At 43.5% G+C, this 24,168-nt stretch overlaps 2 long non-coding RNA genes across 2 annotated transcripts in view; one reads left to right on the top strand and one right to left on the bottom strand.

Annotated features, from left to right (window-relative positions):
• Positions 1-24,168, top strand: part of LOC109280289 (uncharacterized) — a 141,651-nt gene that overhangs the window by 56,426 nt on the left and 61,057 nt on the right. The gene's annotated exons all lie outside the window — the stretch shown is intronic.
• Positions 8,579-19,494, bottom strand: LOC109280287 (uncharacterized). Its single transcript, XR_002086548.2, has 3 exons — positions 19,340-19,494; positions 17,997-18,085; positions 8,579-13,791 (listed from the first exon to the last, which is right to left on the bottom strand). It is a non-coding gene; the product is annotated as an uncharacterized LOC109280287 (long non-coding RNA).

Below are 24,168 nucleotides of genomic sequence, written 5' to 3'. Positions count from 1 at the left end.
GGTGGAAGAGGGAGGAGGAGCAAGCTTCCAGCTGAGGTTTGCATGGCCTGACCTAGAGGAGGGGGCTGGGAGGCTGCAATCCCCCCACCCCATTCTGGTCAGTCCAGGCAAACCACAGCTGGCAACTTGCTCTTACTCTCACTTCTTGCCTGCAGACAGCCGCAATAGCATCACAAATAATTCTAGGGAACACAAGTTCCTTAAGTGTTATAAAGTGGAGCTCCTTCATTTGATGAGGGTTAATTTGTCACACATTTAGCCACTTTAGAATCACTTTGCAGCCATGCATGTATGTCACAGCACAGCAGTAGAGTGCTTTCAGGGGGCCAATCGTGACAAATGACAAGATCCCACAGTATAGTTAGTATCATTCATTCTATCTCCAATAAAACATCAATGCTGAACCCATACAATACGGTGTTTTCTCAGGCCTGGTTGCTGTGATGTAGATGGAACTTGCCTTTCAAGAATCAACTGAAACCAGTTTCAGCTTCTGTGGCCAGAAAAGTATTTCTGTTTCTAAAGGAGTTTGATTTCACACAGCCTGTTTTGTATCTGTGCCAGAAGACATCATAAGTGTTCTTTTAGGATGACCTATTTTAACCCCAGGAAAAAAATTTAAGGGCCTAAGTAACCTACTGCCTCTTTTCTGGCTGACAATTTGAAACAGCTCAGTCAGGTAAAGGTGATTATAAATATTTCTCCTTTCCCTTCCCCAAATCAAATATTGGGCTAAAAGGTGTGCATGTATGGTCTGGGATTTTCATACAAAATAAAGAAAGACTCAGCTTATTGTCAAACAAACAGCAATGGTCCTGTGATTCATTACTTGTTTTGGAACCTTGAGGAAAGGAAACAATTGTACAAGGGGAGCAAAGTATAAACTTCTACTTTGGCTCAGCCTGACACAATTTATATACTACATTGCAGTCACACAATGTACTATTTGACTTGTTTTTGCATCCCACCAATTCTTCTGTAATTAATGATGGCCATAATCAAACTCAGCCATGGCCAGGGTTTCAAGTTATTCCTTTTATTTGGATTTTTTTTTTTTGTCAATTTCCCATTGTGGGCACTAGATATTCTGGTATCAAATTTATTAGTTTATTGATACTTTTCAAATATCACTTGCAGATGTACTTTGTCTTTTTCAATTAAAAAAAAATCTTCAAATTCAGGTCTTGGTTAAAACCACCATTTGTTAGTTGTTGTGAGATCTCATGCTAGCACAATTTCATATTCTGCTTCATGGATATGTTTTGCAGTGTGATTGGAGTTTATTAGTTATCTGGTAGTTTATTAGTCCTATTAGTTACCTGGTGGTTGTCTAACTGGTAGTCCACAAGTATTTAAGGGGCCCTCAGGCTCCTGGCTTGGGCACTGCTCAGAAGTCCCCAGGCTCCTTCTCCTTCTTCCAGCTTCTGTTGTCTCTGGGGCTGGGTTAGTTATCATAGCCTGTGGGGCTGAGAGATCCCATGGCTAAAGGACTCAGGGGATCTAGGGTACCAGAGTTTTGTTGCTGGAGGGACATGCAGTCCTGGGGGCATCAGGCCCACAAGTGTGTTTGAGACACCTGTGGTCCCTGTCAGTTCAGATGTTGGACAGCTTTGAGCCACACTAAAGGTGGATCATGCTGGCTGAGGTAAATTTGGAACTGCTTCATAGCTGCAGTTAAAATGGCTACCTTGGCGATCTGGTGATTGTGGTGAATGAAAAAGCTGACCTTTTTTAATGAATTCTTTGCCTCCATATTCCTGAACAGGGACCTGGACATCTCACCCACTAGAATTGTGGAAGGACCGAGGGAAGGTACCACCATGCCTAGGGTCAGGGACGACCTAGTTAGGGAACTTTTGGAGGCGCTGGATGTGTTTAAATCAGTAGGTCGAGATGCTCTTCACCCAATGGTGCTGAGGGAATTGGCAGGGGTCGTAGTGGGGCACATGGCATGGCTCTATGAGCGCTCGTGGAGCACTGGCCAGGTACCAGAGGATTGGAAAAGGGTCAATGTGGTCCCCCATTTGCAAGAAAGGAGGACCCTGCAATTATAGGCCAGTCATTCTTACCTCAGTCCTGGAGAAGACCTTTGAGAATTTTTCAAGGAGCACATCTACAAGGGGCCAGCAGGGGTTGTAATGCTCAGGGGCTACCAACATGGGTTCATTGAGGGCAGGTCCTGCCTGACTAACCTAACTTCTTTTTATGATCAGGTCACAAAGTCCCTGGATGTGGATGCCATCTTCCTGGACATTAAGAAGGCCTTTTACATGGTTTCCCACCACATTCTTAAAAACAACTAGGTGACAGCAGCATTGATGTCTACACAGTCAGATGGGTGACAAATTGGCTAGATGGTCGTACCCAGAGAGTGGTTGTAGACAGGTCATTTTCAATCTGGAGCAATGTGGGCAGTGGAGTTCCCCAGAGCTTGGTCCTGGGGTCTGTACTGGTCAACATCTTTACCAGCAATCTGGTTGTGGGTATGAAATGCACGCTGTCCAAGTTTGCTGACAACACCAAGTTGTGGGGCAAGGTGGGCATGCTGGAGGGGAGGGACAGAATCCAGCTAGATCTATACAAATGACAGAGGTGGGTGGATGAGAATAGGATGGAATTCAATGCAGACAGTGCAAGGTACTGCATCTAGGGACAAGGAACCAGCAACTCTCCTATAGGCTGGGAAACACCCTTCTTGTCAACATGGTGGCAGAAAGGGATCTTGGAGTCGTTGTTGACTCCAGGATGAATATGAGCTGCCAATGCATGGAAGAGGTCAGTAAGGCTAGCTGCACCTTGTCTACATCTACATATGCATCACAGGCAGATCCAGGGAGTTGATCCTTCCGCTGTATGCAGCGTTGGTCAGGCTGCAGTTGGAGTACTGCATCCAGTTCTGGGTGCCACACTTCAAGAAGAATGTGGCTAGCATTGAGAGGGTCCAGAGGAGAGCCACTCACATGGTCAAGGGGCAGCAGGAAAGGCCCTATGAAGAGAGGCTAAAGGGCCTGAACCTATTCAGTCTCCACAAGAGAAGGCTGAGAGGGGATCTGGTGGCCATTTATAAACTTACCATGGGGGACCAGTGGGAATTGGAGGAGGAGGCTCTGTTTCTCTGGGTACCACCCAGGGTTACTAAGAATAATGGCCACAAATTGTTAGAGAGAAGATTCAGGCTGGACATCAGGGGACATTACTTTACAGTTAGGACTGCCAGGCTCTGCAATGGGCTCCCAAGTGAGGTGGTACACTTTCCTACCTTGGGGGTCTTCAAGAGGAGGCTGGACAGATATTGGCCTGGGGTGATATGACCCCAGCACCCATTCCAGGGTGGGGAGTCAGACCAGATGATCTGTTTAGGTACCTTCTGACCCTAAGCATTATGATACTGTAACTATGTCCACCATTACAAAAGATGCACTTTCTTTGACATCTTGGGTGTCAGCAATAAAAGCTGGGTTCTCTATACCTAGGGTTCTTCTTGAAAAACAATTACGGGCTTGAGCCCCTACTCAGCATTCTGGGAAAAATATGTCCATCTATTCTGACTGTCTGTAGCAGGCAAACTCTACCACTCCTCTGATTCTATCCCCTCCAAGGCATACTGATTCAACTTATATGTGCAGGACACAGAAATCATTACTGGGAAACAGGGATAGAATCTGAGAAATGTGCTATTACTATAACATTCAAATGCAGATCAAAGCAAAATCTACTATATACTATTCATTTCTCTTCTTGTTATTGTCCAAGAATTAGGCATGAGCTCTCCAGCCATGTTACCTAGAATTATAGAGAAGTAGGGCTGGAAGGGAACTCCAGAGGTTATCTAGTCCAATGCCCAATCCAAACCATACAACCATAATTTAAACTCTACTACCCTCAACCTGACACAACACAAACCTAACACCCTAACCTGCCACAGGTAAGGCAGGGGAACCATAGCAGCCAATGTCCTGCTTCTTTAAAACGTTGTTAATATACACTCAAGAGGTCCCCAGTAGGCAGCTATGCCCTTCACTACAGAGGATGGCAAAACACCCCACAGTCCATACCAATCTAAACACTGGGTACAATTCCTTCCTGACATCATGTATGATGATCAGTCTGATCCTGAGCAGAGGGCAAAACTCTCTAGACAGGAACCTCTAGCTTTACTCCTTGCAGGAGAATCGGCACACCCCAGTTGAAGTCTTTAGTCCTAGTTATAGCCAACACCCAATGCCTCTGGAAAGGCTTAAAAACACCCTGACATGTATATCAGAAATGGGGGGGATTGGGGGCAGGAACTACCAGCAAAGCCCAGGAGCATGGGAAATACCCATGGTAGAAAATAAGGATCGCTACACCTAGATCACCCTGACCAGTGGATATCCAACTGTTTCTTGAAACCCTCCTGTTATGATGGAGAGTCCACAGCCTCCTGGGCAGCCTATTCAATAGCCTTAAATAGAACTCATGGAATATTCTCAGCATATCTGGCTCAGCTTTGTGATTAAGCTTAGTTTAAATGCTTGGGAAAGAGAGGTGTCTTTGCATTGCAAGTTTCTCAGCACAGAGATAATAACAACATTTAAGACACCAATTGAATCCTTACTACAATTTCTTGCTATAGAAAGAGAGCCCTTTCCCCACCATCGTTTAGATTAGTTCAAATTTCACCTCTACCAAAATCTGAATCTGGAGCAGCTTGGATGATTTCCATACGTTACTGATATAATTGTGGGTATGTAACATGCAAATGTAACTCTTGATAGCCATTCTTTTCCCGTGCTACTAACAGAGGAATAGAGTTATTTGGACTCAGAAATGTCTGACTATGAGTTTACAAATAGAAGGAGCTGTGGGCCAAGGATTTATGCATTAGATCAAACATGCAGCTTGGTATGGGCCTGATTCTGACCAGGCCGGAGCAGTTCAGGGACCCAGAGCCCAATCCCACAATGCAGTGCCCCATGCCTCTTCTGACCATCTGGTGTTAGTTCCCAGGGCCTTGCACTGCCTCCACCTGGCCCCTGCATGCCAGGATTGGGCCCCAGGAACCTGTGTTGTCCCCACTGGTCAGGGTGATCTAGGTGTAGCGATCCTTATTTTCTACCATGGGTACTGGGGATCTGTTTCGCCAAACGCTCTGTGGAAAGGGTGGGGGGTAGGACTTTTGAAACAGGGATTGTAACAGGATGTAATTGAAACGTCGACTTTTAAAATCAAATATGAGTTGTAATATTTAGGATCCTAAATTGGCAGATGGTTGAAAATGAAATTCTGCTTTTCATCTCCTGTGGAGACAGTTTTATTAATCGTCTTTGGCCTGTGGGATCCCAAGAACAAATTACAGTGCCCAGATGAGATGATAAAGCTAGTCCAAAAACCTTTGCCAATTTGGCAAGATTCAGAGTAAAAACTATCAGTTATAAAGAAAGGGAGAAGGCAGGATGAACCAGACCCTTTAGATTTTGAGTTATAGTGTTCTGGCCAGTCCCAGCAGCTGTGCCGTCACATGGCACTCTTGACTGTTAGAGAAATTGCCCTCTTTCTTGTGTGAAGGGTTGGGAGAGTAAAGAGAGAATTTTGCCATCTTTCTTTCCTAGCAGCATGCAAAACCAGAAAAGGATCTGTCCTTATAAGATCTGTCCTTTATATATGATATATAACCATGAGCTATCATGGCAGTTATTCTACAGACCTGTGAAGGGTAAAATATGTTTGTATTTATAGATTGGTAATGTAAGTCTTTAGAAAACAACTTGTCCTTGGTTGTAAAATTTAACTGGTAACTACATAAGTTAAACACAGAAAATCAGGGAAAACTATGTCCATAATTCACCATGGAATGGCAGTGACCTATTTGGCAAAATACCATAGAGAATGACTGTAAATATCCTAGTAGTGAAATAGAAATGTTCCCAAACAGTATTCACAGGGAAACACTTGTTTTCTGTATATTGCTTTGGTAATTTTTCACCAAAAAATCAGTGTGATTATAAAGGAATACACACGTATTCTCATGAATGGTGCTATTAACAGTAAAATAGTCAACTAAGGAACACTGATACCACATATAATAACTATTTGGCACATATAATTTATTGCAGTTATGTAACTTTCTAAAACAAAGATAAGGAGTTATCCTTGTTGGGAAATTACCACTCTTACTCTTTCTCTCTGCACTATAATGAGGTAAATAATTGAGGCTACTGCCTCTTTCTGTTGTGCACTTTTTTTTTTGGTCCAGTGTAACAGCTAATTCAATTAAATTATGTTGCATCCATGTAATTGAGAATAGATTTGAACCTACGGGTTAGAAGACAATGTTCAAAGACAAGGAACATTATTTTAATGTTAACTTACATATCACAATATAATGAGGGCATTGGCTGTGTACAGACAGGTGGGATATCTTGCATTCAGAAAACAAAAGTAAAACCATGGGTCTACAAGTAAGTGGTACTTGGCATGGAGGAACTAATTGCTGGGGCACAAACCTGTATAGGGGGGGCCCCCTTCAGATAGTAAAACAGTGTCTCACAAGGATGGATCTAGAGCAGGTGTGATAGCATGGTTGTCTTCATCTCCTTTTCTATGACAGTTCAGTCGTTCTGATTCTCCATAGTCCTGAACACCTGGGTGCCCTGTGGAGTATGGACCATGCTGTGCTAGCAGTAGCTGCGGCCTTTTTTTAAATTCTCAGTTAGGTAAGAATGACCTCCCCAACACTTAGAACCCCCTCTATTCTCCTCCATGCTCAGCATCACATCCCCTCCCTTTTCATGCTTTCCCTCAGTCTCTCTACTTACACCTCTGGGTCCTGGAACAGAAGAACCACATGCTGCTGCTATCCCTGGCTGACATGACTGTTGTGGACCTGTCTGTTCCAGCCAGGTTGCCCTAAAATTTCATACATATGAACAACAAATATAATATCAAATGCAGAGAGGAAAAAAATTGGTATCAACATATCCTGATTCTTTGTTTATCCTATTCTTTGGAAATAAATACAATTACTTTTTTTTTTTTTATTCTTAACTTTCCTCTGCCTTCTAGTTTTTAGCTCGCTGTCAGAATGGAAACTATAACTTTTATAGCTTAATATGTGTGTGTGTGTAGGAAATTTCTAACCCTGCTTGACAGCTTTCTCTGGAAGGTCATTAGACTTTGATCTATAATAGTTTCTTGTTGTCGCTATAGGATGCATAATTTTGTTTTTAGCACTTACAATAACTTTTATTTCTCTCTCAAGTTCAGTACAGATTATGGTTTACTTTGCTAAGCCATCTCCAGCTGATTTCAGTGTGACTTTGGGACACCAATACAGACGTCGTATTAACAGTGAATGCAGCTCTGTAGTTTAAAGAAGCTTGAGGTGAAATCCAAATACTTTTTCTATTCAAATGTTTTACTACATTTAGTGCTATTAAGGTGATCATTTTCCCATCATACCGCAAGAGATCTGGCTAACACTTGTCTTGCGTTTGTTCTCTTACCCTCTCGTCTAGGGAAAAAGTGAGGAAAATGGTTTTGTTCTGTTTTGGGAGAGTGACTCTTTTATTTATACATGCATTTTAGAGGGAATATGTCTGGGTTTTGTTTAATATTTGTTATCCAAACATCATGGTCTGGCTTTCTCCTTCATAATGCTAAGTCAAGGCACAGTAGGGCCTAGTGTGTATGCCCCGAATGATAAGTATCCTGTGCTTTTCTTTTGAGCATCTCACATTTTTTAGATAGAACTTTTAGCATATTTTTCTAGTGCCACCGTCTCCAAAAAATAAAGCTTGAAATTAGGCGAATTAGAGCAAATGGAGTCAATGCATTTAGTAAGGAAATAATAGGCTTCATTCTGCATGATTCTTTTCATGCTAATGCCTTGATGTAGATGTGGACAAGTTGCAAATTGATACATCTCTTTCAGCTCAGTTCAGGTACCTTTTTAGTGCTTTCATGGGATGGAGTAATTTTCCCGTTGCATAATCTATGCTACCCTCTTTTTCTGGGGAGAATTGGAGTCTCCTGTAAACTGGACATAGGGTTAGGGAGGCCAACCAAATGTAATGGGAAAGTAAGACACCTTTTTGAGCCTTACAGAACCTTTATACTTTATGCTGTAGGATACAGACCAAAAAAACAATCTATCCCTAAAATATCTGTTATATAATAGTTATCTTATTGGCTCCTATATTGGTATTATTGGCAGAGAATCTGTGAGGAGCTTTCCCCAGCATAAATTTCTCCTAAAATTTTAGGTTCACTTCAGAAAGGTAATAAAAAATAATGCATTTGAAAATTAATCCATATTAATTCCTTCTTATTCTTCTGATTTAAAAAAAAAATAAAAATCTTTGAGCTCTTAAAAAAGAAGCTGTTTCTTGCTATGCATTTATTTTACTACCTCTTTCACCTGGCACCTTCTGGGGAGTACTGTAATCTGGTAATAATGTTCTGGCCTGTTCTTGTAAAATAGATGCTGTACTTAAAGGATTTTATTTCAGATTAGAGCCAACATTCATTAGGAATAATAAGAGATACAATTACTTTACTTCCCAAAACACTTACTTTATTCATAGAAGCATGGTAGCAATAAAATGAAGTAGAATTAACTTCCTATGTGGGCTTAATGAGTAAGCTTCATTTAACATTATAAAATCTGGCAGTGCTTCTGCCATAACAAGCTGCCTAAGGCTTTATAATTAATTTCTGCAATGAGGTATGAGCAGAGCTCAGCTCAATAAATTTTCCCTTTGTGCGCCTTTTTTCTACACCCTTCTATAAGCTGTACAAAAAAAATGGGGATTTTAGGAAAACTTTCGCAGAAATCAAACATGTTCATTTAAACTATCCCCCCAAAATGATAGGACCGAAGGCCAGAGAAAATGAAGACAGAAAAAAGTTAAAGCAGGATGAGAGGAGAAAATTGTGGAGAGATGCAGAAGATATAAGGAAAACTTTTTGTACTGTTATCTCTTTAGCACAAACAATTTCCTTGTTCCTTAAAGAAATAGGTCATCATAGTCTCTGAAAATTGAAGAATGGTTGTATGAAAGTGTTCCTTTCTTATAATGCATTTAGTAGTTTGCAGCAAAGCAGTATTGATGAAGGCAGCTCCACCTCGGCAAGTCTGTTTCTCTTCAGTGGATTTAATGCAGTTTCCTTTCTGGGATGCAAGTTCATATTCAGTAGGACAATGTGTAATTTCAAACCCATGTGCCTTTGGGTGCCTACATGTTGTCCTCAGCAGAGCTGCAGCTCATCTAGGACAGTTGACTTAATAGGTTTGTGATCCACCACGAGGACCCTGAACAATGACTTCACAAACAGTAACATTTACACACTATTTCTGGAGAACCTGAACTAGTTTAATATTAAGATCTTCTAAATATGAAAACAGTTTGAGGAACCTCAGACAGATCTTGTCAGGCATGTCTTTTCAGTATGGGATTCCCCAAGTGACCTCAAGGACCTGGCAGTGCAGTTTGAATTAACTTTTCATCTGCTTTGAAAATCTCAGCCTAACTGTATAATCTAAGCTCCCAGATAAACAGAGGCACTTCATTAAAGGGTTACAGCATAAAAGTATGTTTAAATACTAATAGGCATTTTATAATAGAAACAAAAAAAAGCCTCCCATAAACAAGCATTTTAGTTAGGCTAGTTTTTACAAATCCTGTCCCTTCAAGAAATTTTGGTGTTGTTCTTTTGGACTTTTTTAAAATACCAAAACAGGTACTGCTTTTCTGTGTATACTATCCAAAGTTTGGCTACATAAAATACTGTGGCTTTAACATTTATCCTTAAAATCCTTGTTTATTTCTACAATTTTCTTCTTTCACTTCCAGTTATTTTACAGAAATCATGTGAGGAAAAAGAAGTGAAGTGGTCTAGCTCCTTCAAATTCTACATTTTTTTTTTTTTTTTTTTTTTTTTTTTTCTTTCAGCTCCCAACAAAGACCCTAAGGCCATTCTGACCTTTGACAAAGTAATTCACATTGCACATTGCTGCCTCTTCTCACATAGGCTAAGAAATTTTTGTATAAGGTACGTCAGCAATTAAATTCTAAGGTATCAGCAACTAAGAGCACCTACACACGTGCCTGACACCTGCTCCAGTGTGTTCTAATTAGAATGCACCAGAGCAGACTCAATTAATCGAGTCTTCTCAATCAAGCAGATTATTTTGATTAATTGATTCTTTTGGAGCATTCTAATTAGAACCCTCCAGCAGCCTCAGTGTCATGTGTACTCAGTGTCCCCACATTTCAAAATGGCAGTGAGGGGACTTTAACTAAAACTCATTGAACGAGCTTTAGTTAAAGTACCTCCACTGCCATTTTGAAGTGCAGGACCCCAAGTACATGAGATGCTGCAGGTGCTCAAATTAGAACAGCTCCCAAGAGCCCCTCTAATTAAAACCCCCCACCCAGGAGCACGTGTAAAGATGTCCTAGGTTACTACAAAGAGGATCAAAGCTTTTGTTTCCTTGTCTTATGGGAAACAAATGATCATATTTATGATATGTGTATGATACGAGCAGTTTAAATTTTGGTGATATAACTGCACTCCCATAATTCTGTGTATGGCTACACTTTCACCCAACTCTGAATAAATCACAGACAGCTATAAGGTTTATGGATCAAAGCCCATGAACAGTATCCATAGAGTCTTGATAATGTTAGAACAGGTAGTTTCCAGATTATTTTGCATATTGCATGAGCACATTGTTTAGTTTAGTTGTCTTAGCAAATCTTGGAATAATGGTGCTAATATAAACTCAGTCTTCTGAATGTTCTGGAAAAAAATGGAATGCATGTAACCTTATCTCATGCTCATTAACATAGTGAACTCTTTCACCCTGGGGCAGAGGTGGAGGTGAGGGGGTATGATGCTGACTAGTGGAGAGGGGAAGTTGGCGGAAGGAGAAGAGGGGACTCAAGTTAGTTGATGGAGAAGTGTCTTATGTGCCCAGCTCTTTTCACTCCAGCAGCAGCTGCTACTGTGTAACAAAGTTTAGTTACTTTGCATATTTGTTGTTCCTGAATACCATTCAAGCATACCTTAGTTTACTTGCTTAAGGCATGCACAGCATGGTTGGATGGTTCTAGAAGGCCAGACCTTTCCAACTTTTGCTCCAATTATCAAAATTGAGCATGCGCAATATATTTGGGATTTTGGAGGAAAAGAGTAGAATGATTGATGTGTGGATATTAGCTGCATGCCTGAGGTGATTCAGAGTATGATTGGATGAAGAGTGAGAAATGTATCAACAGGTTGATTAACAACACAGATTGGACACTGGTTGGTTGATAAAGAGGGGGTGACTGGACTATATAAAGGCTGTTGACCAGAGCCCTAGAGTGCGAGTCTGTTGGTGTTTGGTCGGAACTTGTGTGTGGGTTTTGGGTTTGAGAGTCATGAGTTTTGTGGAGAGTCATCATTGCGTGAGATTGTTTGGAAGAAAGTGGGTGTGAGTGAGAATTATCGCCTGGAAATAAGGCAGCACAATACTGCCTGGCAATAGAAAGCAGCCTTTGTCTCTGAAGGATTACTGCTGTGATCTCACATCTTTGTCTATTATTGTTATTGTATTATCTTCTTTGTCTTATTTCTCCCCTGTTGTTATTTCCCTTTTGTTTAATAATAACCCATTTGTTTATAACTTTCGGTGTCAATCAATTTATTTAACTAACAAACCAAGCCAGGCCTCTAGCCTGCTCTGGAAAGCCCAGAGCAAGTCAGGTTGGACCAACAGTATGCAAAAGATACATTCCATTCAGCCACTCCTTTGCAGGAGAAGTTGTGCTGCTTATTATGGGCCTCATTCTATTTATAAAATTAATCCATTGACATGCCCTTCTCCAGTCAACAACTGCTACAAAAGCATACATTGGGCTGCTACCACTGGAGGACAGGAAGCAGCACAGATCCCTGGGGACTACTTCTGGTGCTTCGTTTGCTCCAATCCTTCCTGCAAAGTCAGGGCTGTGCCTCCTGTGGCAAATTCTAGCTCTTACAGCTAGCCCTACCATGGTAAAGATTTCTGTGGGAAGAGACCATACTGGCACCCTCTCCACTGCTTGCCCACCTTTAGTTATGCTATTTCTTGCACTTGGATGTATTGGCCTGATGCTTTTGACCATTCAGTATAGGGTTTTGACCCTGCAGCTTAGATAGACATTTCCAGTAGAAAATGTTAATGTCCAGGCAGTGTGTCTAAGTTATGCCAGCCTGTTACCCTGGAGAATATTGTCACTTGCCACTAATTTGTTTATATTGCTCTGTTTAATTTATAGTTTGGTGTTGAAGATAAGATCTTCAGTCACAAACATTTCAGACTAAGAGCTCACTCTCTAGTTAGTATGTATCTCAAAGAAAATTACCCAAGCATAGCAAATGTCATGCGTGAGGATCTGAAAGTTCATAGGGAACAGATGCCATTTGCAACTAAGAAGTATGCAGGCAATTTCTGTTTCAAATTATTAAGGCACAGGCCTGCAAAGAGAAACCCAAAGAGTACAACAATGTTTTTCATATTGATCCAAATTAATATGAAAAAAATATGTAAACAGTGCTAGGGAGGATTAACAATTAGTTATTAGTTCTGAAATAATATAGTCTAGAAGCTCCAACTGAAATTAGAGCTACATTGTGCTAGGCATTGTAAGAGATGTCCCTATCAAGAAGGGATTGCAATTTTAGAGACTGAAGGTAAAATGAGCAGGGTCATTGGAGAGTATATACCCAGGAACAGGGCAAGGTATTATGATTAGGGCCCTACTGCAATTTTCATGGAAACCATGATTTTGGACTGGGACAGCGTGAGTTCAAGGCCATTACCCGGCTTTGGGCTTGCGACCTCCTGGCTGTGGGGCCGGTGGCTGGGCCTGTAGGCCAGGATTTAGATTGGAGCAGAAATGAGGGCCACGAGCCTCAAGATAAGGGAGAAAAGGCTAGTACCTCAGGGTCAAACCTTGTTTGGTGGGTTTAGACAGGGAGGACTAGCTAGAGAAAGACAGGGGTCAAGGTCCGTGGAGGCGGAAGACCCAACACACAATACAATGGGCAGTCTCCCCCTTACTAGAACATCAGTATAATAGTTTCCATCAAGACATGGCAGGTGAGTAGAGAGCAGGACACAAGAACCTTAAAGGGGACTTCAAGACTGCCTCATGTAAGGCGCGGATAACAGGGAAGATGGCGCTGGGGAGGGTGACCTGTTATAGGGTCTAAATGCGATTCTATTCTAGTCTGTTCAAGTCTCTGAAAATCCATGAATGCATCTACTTTTGTAATATATCATCATCTTACTCTGAAGACTGAGTCTCAAAAAATAAAAGTCCAGCAAGGAGGAAGAAGACAAAAGCACCTTTTGTATATTAACCGTTTTTCAGGGATGCAGATTTGATGGAATAGGGTTGAATTTAGGCATCTAAGTCCACTCATATGTGCCTAATAGTTGGAACAGAATCTGGCCCAAGTATGCCCCCCTTGAAGTCAGCAGAATTACACATGAAAATAAGTGTTCACGAGTGAGAATAAGGGTGGCATATAATGACCATAAATAGACACACTTTTTTTTTTGTTGTTTTTGTTTTTGTTTTTTTTTTAACCAATGACAATCTGAGTTTTCTAAGATCTTGTTTTTTAACAGTTGAGCTATGAAGTTGTTATAAAATGAAAACAGGCACAGCAGCACTCTCAGAACAGATATCGAGGCTGGAATCCTGGCCCTATTGGAATTAATGGGAGTCTTGCCACTTCACCGGTGTCAGGATATCACTTCAGTGGCTGAAGTATAACCTAGGAAACATAAAAGGAATGAAGCAGAGTAATATTTTCAGCCAGATATGTTATTTAGGGAGGAAAATACTTAACTAAGATTTATTTCTGATTCATCTATCCAGCAATCTATATAGTAGACCCATTCATCATATGAACCTGGGATTATTCAATTTTCATTTACTCTCTGCCATTCACCTTTAGCATTTTTATTTAAAAGAAAGCCTATGATCTTAATTAATTTTGAAAAGTAAACATATGCAATGATCATACATCCATTCCTATCAAGATCAAACAGGGTGCCCATCTCATATATTTACAGGTCACAACCATTTGAGTTTAGTTAAATTCACCAGGAAGCTAATTTCTATATCAAAATTATAATTTTATGGTGTATTTTCTACATTTGGCCTGAACAATATATTTTCTTTTAAAATATATTATTCATCATTTTATAGTTTATACTGGGGGTCTAATTCATCTTGTGTTCCAGGCTAGGTCCAGATTGTAGGGTTCCTCATGGGGCAGATACAGGTTGGGGCATGAAGAAACTTGGGCAGCAGCAGTAACTCTGACTCTGGCCCAGATCATTTGACAGTGGAGGGCAACAGCTCTGCCTATGACCTGCAGCATACGGCAGTAGTGATGACAGCTCTAGCTCTGACCCAGAATATCCAGTGGTGGCAATATTTCCAACTCCTACTAGAGGCATATGACAACAGCTCTAGTCCCTGCTGTATGCCCCAAGCTGGAGCTGTTAGTCTGTGTGCCCAATGCTACAGTGGCACCGTTAGCTCCAGGGCCAGCAGCCAAAGGGCTGGGCCTGCAGCAATGCAGACAGGTGAAGTGGCTGGAAGGCAACTAGGGTTGTTTCAGCTCTTGCTTGTCCTCCTGCTGCTGATTGCCATGTCTGTCAAAGTCTGAGGCAGGCCTCTCTTCCCAGCCATGCTGGTAGTCCAGAAAGTCAAAGGGTGTGTTCACACACACAGGTATGTGTGGTTGTAGCAGCTCAAATAGGAGTGGCACAAATTTGTTCAGGGATTTTTGTCTCGGCATATATGCCTGGACATGCACTTTGGTGTGGGGCAAGTTGTGCCACTTGGGGCAAAATGACCCTGCCCAGCTTCTCCTGGACATCAGCCAGGGGGAGCTAGAGCCTGGAGTCATCACCTGTGCTGACCTCTGAAGTATAAAAAACTGCCCTGTGTTGGCCCCAGCAGTATAAAAAGCTGCCTTGGCAAGCAGCTCATGGCCATTTGCTCTCAGGAGCTTCTGAAGTCCATGCCTGTTTCTGAGCAGAGCACCAGTGGGTGCCATCCACTGGCTCCTTGGATGTCTTTGAGGACTGGTGGGTGTGGCCTGAGAGGCTCTGCTTTGTGTCTTCCTCAGGCACACTTATTTTCATGTTTTGACCCTTTGACCCACATGACACTCTTATCCTGGTTTTTTATTATTTGTCCCAAGAATTTAGTTGTACTACTCGCTCATTAGCTCCACACAGGGTTACTAGCCAGATGGGCCTTAGGGCCCCCAGTATAAGTGTTACAAATAGACAGGCGCTTCTGGGGTCGTTCTCATGTTTTGACCCTTTGACCCTCATGTCACTCCTGTCCTGTTTTTTGCTTTTGTTGTCCCAAGAATTCTGTTGTAGCTTTCATGCATTGGCCCCACACAGTAGGGGCTGTTAGTTAGCTGGGTGGGCCTTAGGTCCCATGGTACTTGAAGGATACAAAGAGAGAGGAGCTTCTGGGGCCCAGCCAATTTGTATCTGGAGACACTAGCCCCTTCTTCCAGCTGGACTGCTGAAGCAGTCCTAACTGAGAGTTCCCTGTACCCTCTACCCACTGCAGCAGTCTGGCAGTGGGGGCTGCTGTCTGGCTATGACCTGTTTCTACCTGTGACAGCATGTGGCCCCAAGGCTGCGTGCCTGCCAGACCCAGACAGGGACCACATGGCCACAGCAGAAGAGTCTGCACCACTGAGCCAGCTGCCAGTGGACTGTGGCTGCACAATTGGCTTCTGTGCAGCACTGCTGCCATGTATGACCCCAGTCTGCCATCTGGACAGCTATTGCATGGAAGATGTTATCAGCATGGTGTCCTGCTTTGAACTGTCAAAGCATGTCTGCCTGTCCAAAGGGGTGCACTAGCTGGGTGAGCCAGGCCAGGTCACACCAGTCCTGTTCTCCATGAGGTGATGCATAGCTCTAGCGCTGTGCCTACAATGGGCCATGGCACACAGCCATCTGACCCTCATGGAAAACAAGCCTAGATGGCCCAATGTGACCCGACAGCCCACACGGCTAGCGCGTACCTTTGGTCAGGAGCCATGAGTGCCAGAGCTGCACATTCTGGTCCTGTCCAAAGGTGCACTAGAGGGTTGAGCTGGGTCTGACCAGGTGCATTCTCCCCACACAGACCATGGGTCCATTGGTGCTGCAAGGGGGGCAGGGGCAGGTGCATGGTGCCCCCTCCATAAACCGGACATCCCATCTACACCCTCTGCCACTCCCCACACTGCTCCCACCACTCCCCACACACCCACCCAAACACCCCACACCTACAACCTTCCCCCCCCCTCCCCCCCCCAGAAACCACACAGCCCCCTCAGCCCAGTCCCTGCTTACCTGGGACAGTGCCATGGACTGGGTCCTACCTCTGCCTTGCCCACTTCTGTTTGTCTTGCACACAAAGGATGTATGCTGGGGCAACAGTAGCTCCATAGAGACACTATGGTCTCCAGAGCATCTCTGGAGGACCTGCTGCTGGTTTGCCTCATGGCATGGTCCTGGACCATGTCCTGCCCTGCTTTTTTCTGCAGGCTATTTTTTTGATACCTGGATTTCCAGGTATCAAATTTAGAGTCAGTGTTGCAAATATGAAGTGCAGAGAACATTTTTTTTGTTCCTAGCTTGCCTCTTGCAGCATCTCAAACTGCTTTGAGATGCTGCAAACGGCATGTGCAGTCTTGTTTGAATGCACCCAAAGAGACTAATTATTCAACCTGAATTGTTAGACAAAAGTAAAAAAGCTTGAGGCTGAATTAATTCACTCTTTGCAGTTTAGCCTAAGCTGCAAAGATTGAACCAACAAGCAAATGAACAGATACTCACTTTTGATTCAGGAAATGCAGCCACATGCCTGCTGTGGCTCAAGCTAGAAGCCAGAAAGCACTAGAGCATGGCTCTCCAGTATGTAGCAAGCATAGGCAGTGTTTTTGCTTCCTCTGCCTGCTACCCCCAAGGTCTCTGGGATTTGCAGTCCAAAAATCACAGTAGCAGCACTGTGCAGGGTTGCTCATCACTTCCTCTTCCTGCTTCCAGATGCTTCTGGGATTTGTAGTCCACAGTCACAGCCAGCACTAACTAAGCAGGCCAAGGCAGCTCTGTATTCACGGGAAGGGAAGTTTAACCCCCCTCCCAGACCCCAGCAGGGTGTTGCCTGGAAGGGAGGGGGTAGAGGTGGGGAGCAGCCACTGAGGCCAGTGAGTCAGTTGTCATTGCTCCAGCTAGGGAGTAGAGGGTCAGGGCCAGGCCTGCTTTCTGGAGCAGACAGCACAGCTCAGTCCAGGGCTGTAAAGCATGCTGGGGGACTCTAATTTTATTTGAACCAGGAAGGGGTCTGAGACAGAAGTTCCAGAAACTAGTTTGACCTAAATCAATGAAGTCTGATACTACATTCAACCAGGTTTATCTTAAACCATTTTCAGCCATTTTGAAACTGGTTTATGTGCACTGAGCTTCTGTTCTGTTATAGGTTTCAACCAGTTTCTGATCACTTAAATGGGTTTATGTGTAACTTGTGTCCCTAGGCATAAGCGTCATAAGGAAAGGCTAATGCATCTATCTGCATGATATCTCTCTCTTCTTATAGAGGTAGCATGCGCTCTCTCTCTGGACCAGCCACACCTTTTCTATTTCCCCTTGAGCTTTCTTTCTGTGCATTCATACTTATTATCTCTTCCACTAGGTTAGTCAGCAGCTGCTCAAACATTTCTCCAGATCATGTTGGCAGTACTTCAGCTGCTACCTATATGCGAGCCAGTCTGCTAATTGCTACTGGTCCTTGTATATGCCCACTTCTGATTTTCTCTGCTTTAATACCTATCATGGTTTCCCTTCAAGCTTTCTCTAATTTCAAGTGGTATGTGATGGAACCCTATAAGTTTCCCACTGTATTCTATACTGCAAGTCATCTTTGGTTCCATCTTCTATTTTTGCCTTTTACCTGTTGATCTTTTTCTCCATTTCTTAATGTTTTGTCCTCTGAGCAAACAAATGAAGATGAATAAAATGGAAACCTAGAAATCAGCCAACCTAGAAATAAGATGGTGGAAAACTGATTAGGATTTTAATGTCAGAGAAATCTGCTAAATAAGATAACCCTCTGACACAAGTAAGTTTTTAATTTCAGTTATCAAATTATGTATTTTAACTGCTGTAAACTGAATTACAGTTTAAAATTGTGTTCAATTCCCAGAGGGAATTACTGTGATTTAGGAAAGGGACTGAAAACCCTCTCACAGTAAAAGTTATCTTGATATGTTGGCTTAACCCAGTCTCCATAAGGCACATCAGGGATACAGCTTTCAAAATGCAAATATTCAGTGCCCTGACCTACAACGTTTTTACATGGCTCTAGTTTCGGAATCTTTTTAAAACCAAAGTGAAAACTAGCAGAATATTACCATAATGAAGTTTGCAAATGATGTTCATTGTGGTCCCAAAGATTAACCTTTGCTTTTTTGTGATCAAATGCCTTTTGGAAATTAATATTAATTACTGCTGGCCTATAAAATAGGCTTAGGGTTTATTTTTAATCTTTTGAAAATGGACCTGAAATAACAGCTTATCATATACACCTTTTTCCTGTGTATGAAGTAATTTCATTTTCAAAAGCCAGGATAGACTTTAATAAGCAATAAATGCCTGTTCCTAGTAATAAATTGCATATGCTCTTTTACAAACATACTCTGTGTGGAAGGAGGTTTTTTTCCTTTCCTTTGATACCACTGTTATAATGTCTGGTAGAAAAATTAAGTTAGTAGAAATTTCTTCAGCAATATCTAAGAACCTTTTTGTCCTTCAAATCATAAGTTTACAGATCCCAAAATATCATTATTTTTACAGTTTTTCTAAGTCCTACACAAAATGTAAGTATCTCCTTCAATACATTTTTGAGGTTCTACACTCTTAAATTATGGTGCATTCCATTCCTGATTCTGCAAAGCACATTAAAATTAATAAATTACATTATATAGTCTGCCTTTCTATAGACATGCATAAGAGAAAGATAACAGATGCACAGGTTTTTTGATGCAGAAGGTACGAGAGGGTAATACCTTAAGGACTAACTGATTCAAAGAGGCATGGGGTTTCATAGGTAACAGCTTAATTTTGTCAAATGCTATTAATGCCATTCATTCAGATACTCTAAGACTCTGTCTAGTCTTAGACTTCAGACTAACATGGCTAACCACCTATTTACAGATTTTGTAAGTGTTCTAAAACCAATCCTGCTTTCCCTTAGCTAGGACAAAATATGCGAAACTAGATAAAATAATAAAACACCTGTAATGATATCCATACTTTCATTTCCTCACAACTTCAGTTTTCTATGGGCAACAGAGTCCAGAATCCTTCTTTCCTTTCTATATATGGATTCTTCAGAGAATCACTTTCTGTCCCTGCTTCTGAGAGAGTTTCCAGCTGCTGTTTTATCCAGTGGTTTGAGAGACGCTCTTTCTTTTGTAACTAAGGACTTTGTTACTTGTCGCTCTTTGACCTGCTCAGATGTTGATTGGTGTTAGGGCTAGTTCAAGTTTGAAGCAGTCACACCTTAAGGCTAAAATCCTTCTCTGGCTGTCCCCCATCTGCACAGCTGTGACTTGTCACTAGAGGCTGGGAAATCGGGGGCCTGACTAAGAGCTACAGTTGTGAATTGCCACTACAGGGCTGGTGAGCCAGGTCAGGCTTCTGTCTCTGCTGTAGGTGAGGGTGTAAGAGAGAGGTTGCAGGAGCAGGAACATGAAGCTGGGAGGCAGAGTTAATGGGCTATAGGTGGGTAATGAAATGGGAGGTGGAAAGGAAATGGGGGTGGTGAAATGAAGGAAGCCAGCCACTGAAGGATAAAATAAAAATAAGTTAAAAAAGAAAGAATTAAAAAAGAAATAAAGAGAAATTAAATTCAGAAAGGTCTCAAGTTTTAATAAAATGGGATTTGGGATTGGAGTATAGGGTAGGGGGAGGTGCTAGTTATGCTTCCCAGGGTGGCTGGGAGGTGGAAGCAGTGAGGGAAGGTGCTTTTGTGGGAGCTACTGCCCTTCCCCTGGGAAGGAAGCCTAGCCCATGGGGACCCAGTCCAGCCCCCTATCTTGTTCCCCTCTCCCTAGATCCCACTCTTGGACCTGCCCATATCCTGTAATGTGGCTAGCTGGCATGTGCTCTGTAGGCTGTTGGTATGGCGTTATACCTTGGGGCCGGGGTGGGAATACGTCCTTCTGTACTGTCTGGTAAGTATTAAACAGTGCTGTGGTACATTGGCAATGTATGGTAAGTATTAGACAGGCAAAATATCTCCATAACTAAGGCAAGAAAGAATAATTTTCATAGAAGTGAAGGCATTATTCTAATAATATTGGAAGTTATGTGTACTTTTCCACTTAATTATGCACTGCTTTCTCTCATAGGACCAAAAGGCAACAGTCAAAAACTTCACAAGTGAACTTAACAACCCTAATGGGTAGAAAGTTTTATTTGTAAGAAAAATATTGCACCAATAAAAGTTAATCCCTTCTCCTTCCCTTTTGCTCATTAGATGGACTGTGGGTAAGCTTCTCTTGTTTTGATTAAATGAACAAGTTGCTCCACTGTTCCATTAGATCCTGCAAATGTTGACCCAGAACATTAAATAGGGACCATTGTCTTCCTGTTGTACATAGCCATCTTCCATTAAGATTAGGAGCTGTAGACTATCTTCATTGCTCTTTACTCTTGCAAAACTCCCACTGCCCTCATTATGAGAGTTTTGTAGACAGGCTAAAAGGAAGCATGGCCTTTGCCACGTACAGAAGTAAACATACATGAGAGTTAAATATACAGGGCTTAATGCAGATATGCCAAGGTTCTGACCCTGTCCCTTGTTCAATACAGATGGACTGCAGCACACATAAATTCCATTATAAAATCCTAGTTTTATTTGCTTGAAAGATAAAATGATAAAGCCAGGGGCCCTTCTTGGCTGGAGTTCTGGGAAAGAGTATGCTTAAGCTACTAGTGAATCTCAGCTCTGGTCCTTGGAGGCCTCTAGTAACTCTTGGGAAATTGGATCTTGTTAATATTGATCCTGTGCTCAGAATATTTCTTAAAGTGGCCAAGGAAGAAGGCTGTGTTGCAGCCTATTCAGGCCAATGGAAATTTAAGAACATGTGGGACTAAGTGTGTTAAGACCCAGATACAAGAGCCTGGTGACTGGGAGGGATATTTCTCAGGACTGGGGTCATACGCATTCACAAACTTAAAAACAATGAAGACCCAACATGCCTCATGTTAGGTTAAATATGTTCAGGTGCATGCTGAGTTGCTGACCTGTGGGCATATTTTTTCACCCTTTCTTTGACAGATTCCATAAATCCATGTGTATGTGGTATGTGTATATGTATATGTGCATGGGTGGGGGGCAGGGGGCAGGCTGGCTGTGAGGCTCACCAGCAGCCTGGATTGTTAGTTTGAGCCCGAAGGGCTCAGGTTCCCATTGCTGGAGGCAGTTTCCCTTCTCCACCAATCATGGAATGACAGGAAGAAGGCCACCCTGCCCTGACCCAGGGGTGGGGTGAGAAAGAGGACTTGAAAGGGCACTAACCCCTCGAGCTCCCTGATTGGTCCATTTTCAATCTGGTGGCAGAGCTCCTAAAAGGAATAAAAAGCTAGCATGCCCAGCACATGGGGGCTTTGATGACAGATGATGAAGAAGGGCTGTGAAGAGCTGGTTGAGCTGACCAGTGGGGCAGAGCAGTTTCCCCACAAGTGCCCTGAAGATGCTGTGGCCAAATGGGGAGTGGAAAGCAGCTGCATCCCCTGCCCTGCCATGGAGGGAGCTGCAGTGACAGTGCACAGGCTGGTGCACGGAGGGTCCAGGAGCAGACAGCACCTCAGCAGCTGTGTACAGCAGCATGGGTGTTAAACCCTGCACAAGGCAGGAACAAGTCTGGCTGAAGTCATTGGCCAGACCTGGCCGAGGCTGGCCGAAGTCATTGCAGAACCCCTGGCAAAACTCTTCCACAACTTGTGGCACTCTGGAGAAGTCCCTGAGGGCTGGAAGAGGGCCAGTATTGTGCTCATCCACAAGAAGGGCAGGAGGGAGGACTCGGGTAACTATAGGCCAATCAGCCTAACTTTCATCCTAGGGAAAATGCTAGAAAAGTTCATCAAGGAGTCTATCTGTGATAAGCTTGCAGAAAGTAAGATACTTAATGACTGTAGCAGGGCACTAAGGTGCTTGCTGCTTTGAGAGCAGAGATAGGAAACCAGGTGCAGGTTGCCAGGACAACTGGCTAATGAGGCAAGTGGCCACACCTGCACCTGGCCTGCTGACCAGAAGGGGCAGGGCCTGGCTCTGATATAAATCCCAGGCCTCCAGCCTGGTGGTGGTTTGCTGCCAGCAGCCAAGGGGGAAGGAGCTCTCCCAGAGCAAGCAGAGGAGAGAGGCCAGACTGCAGGTATAGCCAGAGATTGGGGAAGGATGGAGCAACCCTGGTGTGGTGGGAATAATGTTATAGCCAGATGGCTAGGATTTATGTTATAGCCCAGGAGCTTGTTTTGTTTGCTGTTTTACCAGTGGTTTGGGTGAGGCTATAAGGGGACAGAAGAGGCCTCATAGGGGACTCATGGTAGCGTGGGGACCCCAGCCCCAGAGGAGGGGGACAGTGATTGAGACGCCCCAGAGGAGGGGGACAGTGATTGAGACGCCCCAGAGGAGGGGGCAACACTTGAAGTGAGAGAGAGATGGCAATGCTTGGGAGGCCCCAGAGATGGGGCAGTGATTGAAAAGACCCAGAGAGGGGGCAGCATTGGGGGTCTGCTGACCCCGAGCACCAGAGAGGGCGTAGCATTGGTAGTGTGCTGACCCTGAACACCAGAAAGAGTGCAGCATTGGGAGTGTGCCAACCCCAAGTGCCCAGTGAGGTGCAGAGCGAGACAAGGCTGTAGAGAGCTCAAGCACCCAGTGAGGCGTAGTGCAAGACAAGGCTGTAGAAAGCCCGAGTGTCTAGTGAGGCGCAGAGAGAGACAAGGCTGTAGAGAGCCCGAGCGCCCAGTGAGGCGCAGAGAGAGACAAGGCTGTGGAAAGCCCAGGCGCCAGTGAGACGTGGAGCGAGACGAGGTTGTGGAAAGCCCAGGCGCCAGTGAGGCATGGAGCGACACAAGGCTGTGGAAGGCCCAGGCACCAGTGAGGCTCAGAGCGAGACAGGGCTGTGGAGACCCTGAGTATCAGTGAGACATCGGGTGAGATTAGACAATGTCCATTACATCAGCAAGGCTTGGGGCATGGTAAAGGGGTGGTTGGAGCCATGCATAGCCCATAAGGCTAGGGAACCCTGGAACTCCCATTATAGAATGGGGCCAGAGTACAGCAGGAAGACATGTCCAAGAGGACAAAAAGGCAGCCTCCCTATTATCTATTGACCATCAAATATGGCGGGCGAGGATTGAGGGTGCTTTTCAGACTAACTGGGCACAGTAAGGGGGCGTTAGGGGAGATCACGGCTACCCCTAGGATGCCACCCCATTGCAATGACAACCAGTATGGCTTTGTTGCAGGCAGGTCTTGCCTTAAACTCATCTCTTTCTATGACCAGGTAACTCACCACCTGGACATGAGAAAGCTGGTTGACATTGTATACTTTGACTTCCAAAAGGCCTTTGATCTTGTATCCCATCATGCCCTTGTGAGAAAATTAGAGGATTGTGGGCTTAACTCCAAGACAGTCAGGTAGATGAGAAACTGGCTGCAGGATAGAACCCAGAGAGTCATAGTGAATCGATTTTTGTCATCCTGGTGAGAAGTGGGCAGCAGTGTTCCACAGGCATCGGTGCTTGGTCCAGTACTTTTCAAAATCTTTATTAATGATGTGGATGTGGGAGTGAAGAGCTCACTGGCCAAGTTCATGGATGACACCAAGTTATGGGGAAGCGTGGCCATACTTGAAGATAGGTGACAGTTACAGGCAGACATAGATAGGCTAACAAGTTGGGCAGATTGAACCTGATGACGTTCAACGTCGAGAAACATAGTGCTCCACTTCAGGATGAACAGCCCCCTACACGCCTACAGGCTTGGCAGCACCAAGCTGACTAGCACCATATAACAGGGTCCCTGACTGGAGCCCTGTTACTTGAGGAAA

This window comes from Alligator mississippiensis, chromosome 1 (genome assembly GCF_030867095.1).
Source record: "Alligator mississippiensis isolate rAllMis1 chromosome 1, rAllMis1, whole genome shotgun sequence".
NCBI classification, from domain to species: domain Eukaryota; kingdom Metazoa; phylum Chordata; order Crocodylia; family Alligatoridae; genus Alligator; species Alligator mississippiensis.
The sequence above is the reverse complement of the archived record's forward strand: the minus strand, read 5'-3'. Positions and strand labels throughout refer to the sequence as shown.